At 41.0% G+C, this 14,169-nt stretch overlaps 1 protein-coding gene across 2 annotated transcripts in view; it reads right to left on the bottom strand.

The window, feature by feature from the left end:
• myo1ea (myosin IEa) overlaps positions 1-14,169 on the bottom strand; it is a 63,230-nt gene that overhangs the window by 46,849 nt on the left and 2,212 nt on the right. The window lies entirely within an intron of this gene.

Genomic DNA, 14,169 nt, shown 5'->3' with positions numbered 1-14,169 from the left:
CATGCATTTAATATTGCGAGTTCGTAATGAGCTGTTCTCAGTATTGTGTTTAGATGATAAACCATGTTTTGTGTGCGCTCAGTTTCAGGAAACCTGAATTTCATTGTATGAGAACAGCATAGTGTATACGAATGGTGATGATGTAGGCCAAATAAGCAAAACACATCATTTCCCAATGACTTCATGTCTCAAGACAGAACCTGAATACAGCCTGTTCACTGCACATCTGGATTCGGTGCATTTCCTTAATCAGCAGCCTTCTTCCTTAAACCCACCCCCCTGAAAACTTTGCTGACACTCAGAGTGTAAAAACCGTCCACTCGGTGAAGTGACCGCATGGTGTATTTTCTCTCAACACACAGATGGGGACTTCTGTTGTTACTAAACTCACGAAAAAGAGCAGCGTCAAACAAAACCTTCCCCTGTCCACTGCAAATACTGCTTTTGATGCTTGCGTTTCTCAGATCTCAGCTCTCATCTTTTTCTCTTTTTTTGATTGGCCGACAAGTCAGTGTGAACTGATGCCAAAACGCAGCACGAGCGACTTTACTCTACTGTTCAGATATTTAGACGTTCAAGAGTCCGGAGAACAAACACAGACACAGAACAAAAAACATTCAATTCATCTAAAAGGTCAGTTTTAAGGATTTAATATGTCTGTTCTTCTTTTAATACAATATATGGACAAAAATGTATTGGGACTCCTGACATTTCCAGCGGTATATGATTCTTCCACAAACATTTACTATAGATGAAGTGGTAGCTTAGTGGTTAAGACTCTGGGTTACTTCTTAGTAGGTTGAGACTTCAAACCCTGAGTTTGCAAAGCTGCCACACTTGGGGCCCTTAAGCAAGGCTCTTACCCCCAGTGCTACAGGGGCAATGTGTCATGGCTAATCCTGTACTCTGACCCCAGCTTCCTTCACCTCTCTTTACAAATTTGGAGACACCATTTCTTTTTTGCTTTCATTTGAACTAGAAGACTCAAACCTGTTCATGATGATGCCCAGGTGTACAAAAAAGGCATGAAGATACACTTTGCATGGGTTCTCTTGCTATAGAGCTCACAACCCTATAAAACAGTGAATTTGAACGCTGGCTGCACCCCCCAGGTCTCGTAAATTCGCCTACACCAGTCCCTGATTTACCAGTTTACTAACACCCTTGAGTTTATGAATGAGAACAAATCTCTACAAAATCTAGTAGAACATCTCCTCAGAAGAAGTGAAGATTGTTAGCATATGGAGACTAAATGTGGAGATGTTAAAAAAAGCATATCTTACGGCCAGGTGTTTAGAAACCCATGCCCATATCCTTCCCGATCTCCGTGACTATTGTTGTATATAGAAAACAAATGGCGTGTAAATCCTAATATCACTTCTTATGAATATTTCTCTCTGAAACAACACACAGCAGTGAAGAACACGTGCTGAAAAAGTAGACGGCTCCGGCTCCAAACAAGGTGCAATGAACTCAGGAGTTCGGGAGTAAATAAAAAACAAAGAGAGTAAATTACAGGAAAATAAAAACACTGCGGCACTTCATTAGTCAGTTATAAGAGTGTAGTGTATGTGTGTGGTTGCTCCACAGTAAACATGTCCTAAATCACAGCTCGAACCGTTTTCCCACATGGTAGCCGTTAACTAGTTTTACAGCACTCATCACATCACAGGAAGATACACCATATGGGCAAAAGTATTGGGACAAACGTAGCACAAGGCAGGAGGCACAAAATGGAATGATTTTGCATGTGGTAGCGGAGTGGAGCGGAAGATCTCCATGATGAATGTGAACGCTGACCTCAACCTACTCACCTCAGCTACACCAGTACCTGACTTTCCTTGTCACTGAATCTCTGTAAACACACTCCCATAATCTGGTGGAACATCTCCCCAGAGGAGTGGAGGTTATTTTAAGAGCGAATGAGAACTAAAAGAAGCAAATCACAGTCTTCTACTCTGGTTTCTACAAACTTTTGCTTATACGGTACATCTCTTTTTTTGGTAAACTGGAATTGATTTTCGAGTGATGTCACCTTTTTAAAACTGGAACTCATTAGGACCTAGAAGAGGATAAGGTATAAACAAAAGAATCTCAAAGCCTATGATTATGTAAAAAAATAAATAAATAAATAAAATGCAAGTCAGGGATCATTTCACACCATCTACATTTTAATCTTAGCCTTCCTAAGAGAAGCTGGAGGAACCCAAACACCATTTCGGTGTGGTCTGCTCTCTTTTCTTTGCAATCAGCCCTTTTTTTTTAACAAAAAACAGTGGAATGCGAGTTCAGCTGTGCCATAAAAAAAATCTCTCTGAAGCCCAAATGCTCATAAGTCTTTTTTCCCACCACGTGTTCCTGATAGAACCGAAGCCAGACCGGCAGCTCATGCAGCTTTCTGCAAAAAAAAAGTGTATCGGCTGCTGCTTTGCAGAACCTCGTCAGTATAAACGTATAATATATAGGCAAAAGTTTTTGGACACCTGAGCAAATGATTGCTTTGTGCTTCTTTTTGAAACTCGCATTCCACATTTGGTGCACATTTAATGTTATAATGAGCTTCTGGTAAGATGTTCCACTAGATTTTATGGAGATTTGTGCTCATTCAGGAAAGACGGGTACAGATGTTGTTGTGGTGAGGAGGCCTGGGGTGCAGTCAGCAATCCAAATTCATCAAGGTATCTCTTCAACGCCATCAATGCCACGCATATCTTCATGGTGCACAGAGGCACTGTCATGCTGGAACAGGTTCGAGATCCTATGCATCTGTGTGCCTTCAGCTTTTTGGAGTTATTGTGTATTTATTGAGTTATTGTGTATTTATTCACACCTTGAACTTTAAGTCAAGTCAAGTCAAGTCAAGTTTATTTGTATAGCGCTTTTCACAACAGACATTGTCTCAAAGCAGCTTTACAGAAAACAACAGTGAAGGTGAATGGTGTGCGTTTGTCCCTGATGAGCAGCCGTGGCGACAGTGGCAAGGAAAAACTCCCTTAGATGATATGAGGAAGAAACCTTGAGAGGAACCAGACTCAAAGGGGAACCCATCCTCATATGGGTGACATCAAGAGTTTGGTCATAAATCTTTCAACAATACAGAACAATTTGTGATCATCATAGATCCAGCATCAGCTTCTCCATGCCAGGGCCTTTAAACACTCGGCATCTACTTCTCCATGATCATCCATAGGTCCATAATCTTCACGAGGTGGGACGTGACTGGAGCTGGCCAAACCTCAGGAAGCCTCGGGATGGGGAGAGAAAGAGAAGCAGTGGAGAGGAATTAGCGTAGCTGCTGTTCATGATATTAACAGCACAAGTTGATAATGTGCATGTGATCAGATGTTCTGGAGCACAAGTTTGTGATGTGATGTGTGTGATGTGTGTTATGTGTAGGCTTTGCTAAAAAGATATGTTTTTAATCTGCACTTAAACTGGGAGAGTGTATCTGAACCCCGAACACTGTCAGGAAGACTATTCCAGAGTTTAGGAGCTAAATGTGAAAATGCTCTACCGCCTTTAGTGGACTTTGCTATTCTAGGAACTACTAGAAGCCCAGAGTTTTGAGATCTCAGGGAGCGTGACGGATTGTAGCGTGTTAAAAGACTGGATAGATACATGGGAGCCAAACCATTTAGTGCTTTATAAGTGAGTAGCAGTAGTTTGTAGTCTATTCGAAACTTAATAGGAAGCCAATGTAGGGACGATAAGATTGGGGTTATATGATCGTATTTTCTTGACCTAGTAAGAACTCTTGCTGCGGCATTCTGAACTAACTGAAGCTTGTTTATTAATGATGCAGGACATCCACCTAGTAATGCATTACAGTAGTCACAACTTTACTCATCGTCTCCAGATTGTTTTTCCATGGTTGCTGGTTTCCACAGCTCTTATCTTCAAGGTTTGTACATTTCAAATAAATATCTGCTCCAGCGCCAATTTCATGTGACATGATTACGTCACCATACCTTAAAAAGATTCCCCATCAATATTGCAAATAAAATGTTTTCTCGAATTTATTATACTGTATGATTTATTCCGTCTGACGTGTAGTTACTACGGTCCGTCGTTCTTCTAAAAAAAAAAACAGGTCCCGAAAATGAATATTTAATTCACCACCACGCATGAAATATACTACGGTATTTACATCAAACCTCGGTCAGGACATCATTTACTGTTCCACATCCAGGCCTTTCGAGAGAACCGGAGGACGATGTTTATCTGTAAAATCCATGTTTTTTTTCCCCCATTGTGCTCGTTTAGGAATGATAATGTTCTGCTGGGAAAGGGAGAGGTTGAAATGCGGAAACACGAGAGGAGAACGTTCCGAAAACTTCTGCGGTTCGCCCAGGAATCGAGCAAAGTGCCTTTTTTTTAAGAACGCGATAATGAGTTACGTCATACATTTAGTGGTGTCCCGATCCAAAAACTGACCGTAGCCCATTTTGTGTGAAGAGTGGCTTCTATAAAAAGTAACCGGCGTTTAAAATCAGGCTTTTTTTGCACTGTGAAGTATAGAATTGCAAACTGCTACTTACCTCCTTCACAACACTGAGCTAAATGGAGGCCTGTGGTACGAGTGAGAGAGCGAGAGAGATGAAGATTTACTGGGTGGCCTGACTGAGAGGAGTTTTTTTTTGTAATGATATCAGGACGCCTACGATATCACCGTCTCATTTAAGGGATTTTTAAACCAAGATAAATCAGTCAAGACCTTCAGGTGTGTGTGTGTGTGTGTGTGTGTGTGTGTGTGTGTGTGTGTGTGTGTGTGTGTGTGTGTGTGTGTGTGTGTGTGTGTAAAAAAATCAGAAAAAAAAAGTTTGTTCTGTCTGTTATGGCGGTTAAAAAGGGTGAATTTTTGCGACACATTTTTCCTATAAAGTGCTGGAAGAGACCATTAACCCAAAAATGTAATCCAGCAGTAGAAGTTGAAGAATTCCTGCAGCACCAGCCCCTGATCCATACAGTCTGGCAGTTCCCAAATGCAAATTCCATGGCCTTATATGGCGCGTGTGGAGTGGAGTCAGGCCGGGCACAGGAAATGGCTGGGTCTGATTCAGTATCACGGTCAGGCGGCACTTTTTTCCTTCTCCTCTTCCTCCTCCTCCTCCTCCTCTTAAACTTACACTCCACTCCGCCTTCCCAGACATCTGGTTTTCACACCAACGGCTGCTTTTCTAAAGCTTCACAAGGTTGAAAATACCGACCCAGGACAGGTTATTCCCTCTCCACCTTGGCATTTTTGTATTGAAAGGGAAGACCGATTCGGAACAAAGACCTGGAACTGAAGTCGTTTACTCTGCATGTAATAAGTAAAATTGTAATTGTGTGTTATAACGCTTCATCCATTCACCCGCTTATTAATCCCATAAGCATTTCTTAAGTTTCTCAGCAGATTAGGAGGCGAATCTCAAATAAACAATTATTGACTGCCTTTTTCGAGTTCATCACGGAATGGAGACGGTGTTGTGTTGTGGTGTGGTGACTGGAAGATCAGCTCATTTCGTTCCTTTGATCAGATTCAATTAAATGTTACATTTTCTATGAACAGATCACCTACACGTCTACACACGCCAACTTTGACTACAGTTCCAATCATTTATATATGTATATATAACTGCTAAGCCTTCATGGGAGTCACGTGACAAAAGTACGATCATGAGATGAACGACAAATTTTGCGATGCTTTGCATGTCCAGTAGAAAATTAACGACTCATCGCTAATGTGGGGCAGCAAACCAAGGGAAGTGGTAGACCAGTGGTTAAGATTATGGACAGCCTGTAAGAAGGTCATGAGTTCAAATCCCAGCACCACCAAGCTGCCACTGTGGGTCCATGAGCAAACCCTTGAATGCTCAGTTGTGTGAATGAGATGAAAGTTAATTGTTCTGGATAAAGGCATCAACCAGAATGAGACGTGTTGATGTTCACAAAAACATCCGAATGATCACTGATAAACTGTGACCATTATATTTTCGGTTCAGATGTTGAGCCTTTTTAAAGGAGGAGTGGTCTCCAAGCTGACATGGCTGAATAAAAGACCTGTTACCTTTGAATACGCCAAACACCATTAGAGGTTAGTTCATGGCCCTATATAAGACCTCCAAGTGCTTATACGCCTTTAGATGAACGCCTCTGAAATTTTAACAGATGCCTCTGTCCAATCGCCTTTGTTGTCACTCGAGATGCTTTCAGGGAAATCATTTGAATACCTGAATGTGACTGGCTGCAACAGAGGATCTACAGAAGCTACAAAAGCTGTGATGGTTTCACAAGCCAGAGTTTTCAGATATTCCTCGACTCGGTCTACCTGTTGGATAAACGATCTCTCAGGGCAATTCAGATTTGAATAGGACTGAACTCATCGTGTTTGAAAGCTATGAGATATTCATTAGCCCGTCAGCGTATAAACTTGGCAGACCGCGCAGACTTAAGTGGTCCTGGAGCATGACCGAAAAAACAGCTCCAAGTTGGCACAAGAGCAAACCTTTAGAAATGAGTACTATCTATACAGAATAATAACTCTTTTCCAGTTCCAGGGAAAGGGTGCCAAGCTTGGACTAGGTGTGGTGTCTCAAGCTTTTCTTCTGCTTGAAACTGGGAAATGAAATGAAAACATGTACACTAATAACAAACCGTCCACTTCCTAAACATTATTCTATTCTATCAGACAGAGTAATGTTTCAGATGAGGTCATAATGACATCACGCAAGTTTAAAAAAAAAAAAAAAAAAACATTTATGGAGTAATGTTAGAATAATTATGCCGATAAGGTAACTGGAGCTCGTGACCACTGAAAGAGAGAGCGAGAGAGAGAGAGAGAGAGAGAGAGAGAGAGAGAGAGAGAGAGAGAGAGAGATAGAGAGAGAAAGAGCCTGAGGCATAAAGGTGGAGGCATCAGAGGTAGCCTACGTTGTCTCCAGAGACAATACCAGTGCAACATTAGTGGCCCAGAAATGCTTCTGGGGAGTGGCCCAGAAATGCTCGGCTGGCTACAGCTTAAAGTGCCAACATTCCTAAATCCAGGTCATGTTTTTTTGGATGGCATTTGATTAGTTGGCAATTAGTGTCATCAAATAGGGAAGTTGACAAGGCACAGATTTTAGTATTTATTCCAGACAGCTGTATGTGGATGAATCATTTCTATATCTATATTTGTGACTTCCTGTGTCACAAACAATAGTTCCTGTTTGCCCAGGCTGAAGTTCTCCATTTCTTTTTTTTGGCATAAAAAATACATAAATGTCTGTGCACTGTAAAACCAATATCCGTGGAAAATGTACTACATAACTTCCTGATAGTTTAAACGAAGCATTGCTGTCCATTTACATTAGCAAACGTCATTTACATTACATTTACATTAGCAAACATTAATTAATTTTGGGGCTTAGAAGCCAGATGAAGATCCTCTATAGGTGGAAAAAAGGGAAGGATGGAGGGTTCAGGGTCTATCACACTGAAACTAGCCTATTTGACTCTTCAGGGTCTATGAGGCAGTCCATGTACTTTGTACCATGTGACTCAAGTAAAAGTGTCCCTTTAAACTTTCATTCGAGTAAAAATACAAATGTTTTTGCCTTCAAATGTATTTAAGTATCCAAAGTACTAATTTATTATAACTATAATGTTTCTATTATAATTTTTATCACAAGACTCTTTAATTAATCAACTCAGTTGATGTGAAAAGACTCGAATGTGACTCTCAGCACACTGATCTATTAATAGAATGATATTAATGACTCAAACACTGATAATAAAATCGTGTAAACAAGGTCAAGGTGCGTTGTGTCGAGCTCAAGTCTGGAGTTTCATCATCATTTATTCCTTTCTAAATGTTCTGCTTGATGTTGAACTGATGCTGAACTGTATGTTGGTGATCAGTAGATACACCAAGCGCCGATCAGAACACGTGTAAAACAGAGCGTGCGCTCGATCCTGATTGGTGACTCGCTGCGTGTTTCACCGGTTAAGTTTTTATCCTCGTAAATAAAAAGATTATAGACTGATTTTGCAAAAATGTAGTTAAGTAAAAAGTCAAATATTTGAATGTAGTTAAGTTAAAGTAGAAGTTTCCCCAAACAGAAATACACTCACATTACCGTGAGGTCACGTATGCAAAGAAGGTGTACGTCACTTTCCTATTGAGACGGTTGTGCAGCATGAGCTGAAGTTTCAAAAGACATGGTCGAGTGACTCCAAGACTCCCAGAGGAATTACACATCATGCTGCAAGTTTGCAACTTGTAATTCCCCACCTCCAAAAACAAAAAAAAAGAAAAGAAAATGAGCCCTCATCTTAAAAATTTCAGCTCATGAGGACCTCTTCTCAAAAACAGATTCCTTGCCGGTGTACCATGTGACCTCAAGTCAACACGTCTGAACACAAAACAAAGGAACACGTCTACAAGCATTTGCTTTGGATCAGTCAACATTCAGACTTTTTTTACAGTTAAAAACATTGTCCAGACAGTTCGCTGTTTTGAAAAGCAAAGCGTAAATTCATCACATCTTCTGGCTGAATCTGCCAGCATCAGGAGCAAAGCGTTACCACAGTGTTAGCTGGTGGTCGAGAACTGGAGAGAAACATGGAAAAAGGTTGACGATCCCACGCATAACAGAGGTGTAGTTCCCAAGAGCAGAGTCAATTGCGCGTATAATGCAAGAGCTCGGACTTAAGTAACTCAAATGGCTGCTTGAGTAACTCCAGACCAGTAGGAGTCAAAGCTTGTGGTCTTCACTAATTGTTCCCTCTTTAAAAAAAAAAATAACACAGAACTTTCCCAGATCAAAGCCAAAAAACAAAGAAAAGAGAAATGAAAACACGTTGGAAAGTGTAAGAGTGTCTGGAGCGGCGTTTGAGGTATTTAAGCACAGACCAAATAAAATCAATTCAACAAAAACAAAACATGGCTGAGACAAAAGGGAACGGGTCACACTGGTACACAGATGAGCGAGAGGTTCTCACTCCAGGAAGACCTTCACAGCTTTTACTCTGAGAGACTGGAGAAGTGGTCGCTTTATGCATGAAAGTTTAAGGTTGGTATGTGCTTCATTCTGAACATCTAATTCCACATTTAATCTCCATTCGCTCCTATAATAACCTCCACCACTCTTCTGGGAAGACGTTCAACCAGATTTTGTGGCGATTTGGTCTCATTAGTAAAGTCAGGTTCTGATGTAAGGTGAGATGAGGAGGCCTGGGGTGCCATCAACATTCCAATTCATTGTTCATTAGTGTTAATAGCTCTATAGCTGGAGAACTCCAACCCATGAAAAGCTGAATTCATGAAGCTGGCTTTGCGCACAAGAACGTTTTCATGCTGGAACAGAATTCTGTCTCCTAGTTAGAAAGAAAGGACATTTTATTTTAGTCTCCCACATCCAAGAACTTCCTAAACAATTGCATGCCTCCAATTCTGTGTTAACAGCTTGAGGAAGAACCACATAAAAAAAAAAGTCAGGTGTCCTTCTACTTTTTGTCCATTCAAAATAAACGGATATGCAGTCTGGTGTGATAAACTAAAGAATCATTTTTCTTTCCACAGACAAATAAACAACTTCTAAAGGAACGAGCGTTTGCTTTGAGCATTTGTTTATAGCCCATAAAGAAGCTCGAGCATGTGTCCTGCAAAAGACTTCGGCTCACAGCAAACCTTCATCTACTACGCATCAATAAGGATCGCCTTGAATAAAAAAAAATAAAAACACGTCTAAACAAATTTGACACGTTCGTATAGACACGACAACATCGGGCCCGTTTTACAAGGCCGCATCAAAGGCTTCTAACGAACGTGTTAATCAAAAGGCAGGCGTGTGTGAGAACTTGATTAAACTAAATAACGCGTCCCGTCTCCCCTCAGCTGTCTGCTTTCAGACTGGGTTTTCCAGGAGCTCGAGTCACAACGCCTTCCAGAGCACCAATGCTTCGATGTAAACAGGAACGCCTTGTGTGTTAGAACATAAATGGAATGGCCAGATGGACCGGTCCTCCTGGGTGATGTTCCTGCAATCGACTTGAAAACAGATCTGAGAACAGTTTGAGCATCTCCAAGCTTCAATCTTTGTTGTATGCAAAAATGTTGTGTAAGGGCTGGCTGGAGTGGCTCGCTGTGGCCCTGACTACCCTGTGTGTGTGTGTGTGTGTGTGTGTGTGTGTGTGTGTGTGTGTGTGTGTGTGAGATGATTAACGGAAAAGTAAACTGGTTGTGCTCAGGAATGCTGCCTGGTTAAGGTCCTTACTCACAGCCAACGGGAACCAGGCGCTGGCAAAGTGTAAGGAACGCTGCAACACCCCTCTGAGAACTCTCTTTTACAAAAGACTCTCAGTCTGCAGGATCACACACACAGGCATGCCTGGTGCAATTTTACAGCTTCTACTTCTCCAAAACACGCGTATCAACTCCTAACTATTTAGGAATTTATAACACCGAACAACCTATCATCAGGAATGAGAAATGCTGGATTTGCGGAGATGAATCGAAATTTTACACACGATAACTGCGTGTGTAAAATACAAACAGAGCCAAAGTTGAGCAAACACATTTACAATCATGGGTGCTTACACATATTCAAGTTCTCTCACACACACACACACACACACACACAGTGTAAGAAAGTGAGAAAGTAAGAAAAAAGAAAAAAGCGAATTGAGCAAACTAGAAGCGCTAGAAAGAGATCAGGACGATAAGACTTCGCCACGTGCCTCAAGAACTTTCCCTCAACAGTTTCTGACTCACGATCTCAATCTAGATCCTTCATCATCGGTGTAACGGGACCTCTACACTGATCCTTTTTGCTGCATCGCTCTTGAAACTGCTGACGACTGGGGAAAATGTGGCACCGATGGACGAAAAATGACTCGTCCTTCACTAATACATGCAAACACAAAAATACACACACACACACACACACACACACACACACACACACACACACACACACACACACACACACACCAATGGTGCAAGAGCAGGGGGGATATGAATGACATTTCCAGGACTTCAAGACACTAAGATGTGTGTATATTTGGCCATTATTCTGCTCTATGATCAAACATCCTTTGGGAAGTGATGCAGGATGACTATTGTTGGTGTGACTCACAATGAGCTGCCCAGAGTTGACCTGGTGATTAGGACACAATAAGGAATTGAACAAATGTGGAACAAAAAGGCTTAGGGAGCTCAGCAAGCTCAGGGGCCCGAAGTGGGGTTACTCAGATTAGCTTTATATTACAAGGGTTAGGGTTAGGGTTAGGGTTAGGGTTAGGGTTAGGGTTAGGGTTAGGGTTAGGGTTAGGGTTACACACACACACACACACACATACACAAAAATCAAGATTACTGATCTAAAGGGCGGGAGTTCAAGCTCCAACACCACCAAGCTGACACTGTTGGGCCCTTGAGTAAGGCCCTTAACCTCCTCTGCTCCAGGATCCTGGGGTAGAGTAACTGGCCCCAGCTTCTTAATATGCTGGTAAAAGTGAAGAAAAGCATTCTATTGTTCTGTAATGTACATGTGACAGATGCCGCTATCTATATAGACAAATGTTTGTTTTGACACCTGGCCGTAAGATTGGTGTGCTCCTCTATTTGAACATCTCATTCTCCCTTCAGTTCTTAGTTTTAGATATAGTAACTTTAGTGTTAGGTTATAGTAACATCAACTCTTCTGGGAAGATGTTCCACTAGACCTTTGTGGAGTTTTTGTGCTTTAGCCACAATGGTGTTAAAGTCAGGTACTGATGTAGGTGAGATGAGGAGGTTCCAATTCATTGTTCAATAGGTTCGAGGTTAGATCTCTATATAGCAGGCCACGTAAGATCCATTACAACCCATGTAGAGAATATTTTGATTCTTTAGGTTTGGGTCTTCAAGTGACAGGAAAAAGAACCACATCTGCCTTCATGAGTCCATTCAGTGTACAATGAATTCAATACATACATCAGATATTTCGATTCAAATGTTTTATTCCTGTTATACCTCATATTACAGAATTACCCATATTTATTTTATCAGTGTACGGTTACATTTAATATTGTGGAATGTCCATAAGGCAAACTCGAATCTTCTACCCTTTTACAGGAAGTCAGTGTGAGAGATTAGTCAGAGGTTATATAAAGCGTGGACCAGACAGGAATGAGCTACTGGCAATTTACTAGAATAATCTAGAATAAATATATACTTATACCTCTCAAAATTTACTGTATATATAAAGCTGTTTTCCGACCAATCGGATTGTGGATCATCTCTGTGGTATAACAGTTATAATATTATATTACGGTGGATTTTAATCCCATTGAATATATTTATTACTGCTTTAAATGTCTAATCGGTGCTTGAGACACTTTCTGGATTTATAAATATATATATATATTTTTTTTTTTTTTTTTTTTTTGAAGGTTCTACCAGAGATCTACCAGTGACCCTGTCCCTCACTTCTTTATAGATAAACTTATAAATGTAAAATATATATTTATCATCTATGTATATAAAGCTGCTTCGAGACAATATCCAGGGTAAATTTAGATCCATTTCTTGCAGATATATTTGATATTTCACTCTATAAACTGTGGGTACGCACAGGAGATTAATTTTGCCTATGGAAGGCCAAAAGGGAGAACAACCATAATAAATTTTGGGTTTAACTCAAACAAATTGATTTGAGCCACAAAAGTTCTGGCTGGTTAAAGACCCAGAGCTGTGTTAGTCCAAGACCAACACCTTTTTCCTGGAGAAAAGATCATCTGCAGGACACATTCCAAAAAATTCTTTTTTTCGCTTCAGGACGAGGATCTACGGCGTAACTTTCTCGAGAAAGCACTACGGCTGCGTCTCTGGCCTGAAACGAGATGTCGAGAATATCGTTTCTGTTATTCCGTTATGAAACATGGGGGTTTTATGGTTTGGCTGGAGGTAATGCTGGAATAATCTCTTCCAGAATATGGTGAGCTTGTCTTTATAACAGGAGAACTGGCGCAGCGGAGGGAAAGCTGTGCAGGAAAAGCTCTTGAAATATGAATCTTGATGTTAGGACAGAGCCTGTAAACATTATGGATACACAACGTGGAAGCGTACGGAGCATGAAGCATAAAGGAGGGAAAAAATATGCACGTTTTTTTAATTAAAATCCATTAGAACAGAGAGAAATGTAACTCTATCCCTTTTTTTGGTTGTTGAACAGTAATGGTTTGATCAGATATCCAACAGGATCACCAAAGTCTGTGACTGTTTCAGAGAAGAAACCAGGAAAAACGTAAAATATACATAATTGATGAAAATGGTTTCAAGAAAAAAAAACACGACATCTCGGCACTGGTGCATCACAAATGATACAGAGGCTGGAACAGGATCCTGGCAGAGGGCAAAGTAAAGTGTGTGTGTGTGTGTGTGTGTGTGTGTGTGTGTGTGTGTGTGTGTGTGTGAGTGTGTGTATTGTGGGGAGATGGGGGAGCCCTCCTCACCCCTCCCCACCGGCGCTCTTAATGCACAACATATGTTGCCATACTGACCTACTATACAGCATCAAGAAAAAAACACAGAAACGAAGGAGTGAAGGAAAAAGAAGCAGAAGACAGAATTCTCCAACCTCCAGCTTGCTGTTCCACCAAACTGTGCATATATCTCACTATATTTGGTGTCAGAAAAGAAAAGGCCGAGAAGACCAAACGGCAATTTTGTCGTGGAAGCGCGTGACCTTCATTCACCCCTTTAACGGTTATATTAGTCTTTGTACGTAAATTTGGATCTCGTCTCACAATGACGCAACGCCGTATCCAAGGATGATTTCGGGGGTTTTGCAAAAGAAAAAAGATCTAAATGTCTCCGATTCGGGAGATCAGTCAGCGATGTGGGAGTTGTGTTTATATACCAGACATGGACGATCAGCGGAACCTCAGAGTTTGAAAACCGACTCCGTTTCCGTTTGGGATCGAAAATCAAGAACTTTTGTTGAGCAGACGCCGAGGCTAAACCGTAGTCAAAACAATAACATCTATAAACTTTCTGGAGAAGTGCCTGACTTACAGCAGAGACGAACAATACGCTGAATGGGCTCTACAAACCTGAGTATCTTCTCTGAGGGAAAAAAAATTTTTTTTGGTCACCAGACAGACAAGAAACAACTTTTTTTATCCTCATTGTTCTTGTAACTTATTACAAATAGACAGAAAGTA

Source organism: Silurus aristotelis (assembly GCF_946808225.1).
Source record: "Silurus aristotelis genome assembly, chromosome: 9".
Lineage (NCBI taxonomy): Eukaryota > Metazoa > Chordata > Actinopteri > Siluriformes > Siluridae > Silurus > Silurus aristotelis.
Note: the sequence above shows the minus strand (reverse complement) of the source record. Positions and strands in the feature narration are given on the sequence as shown.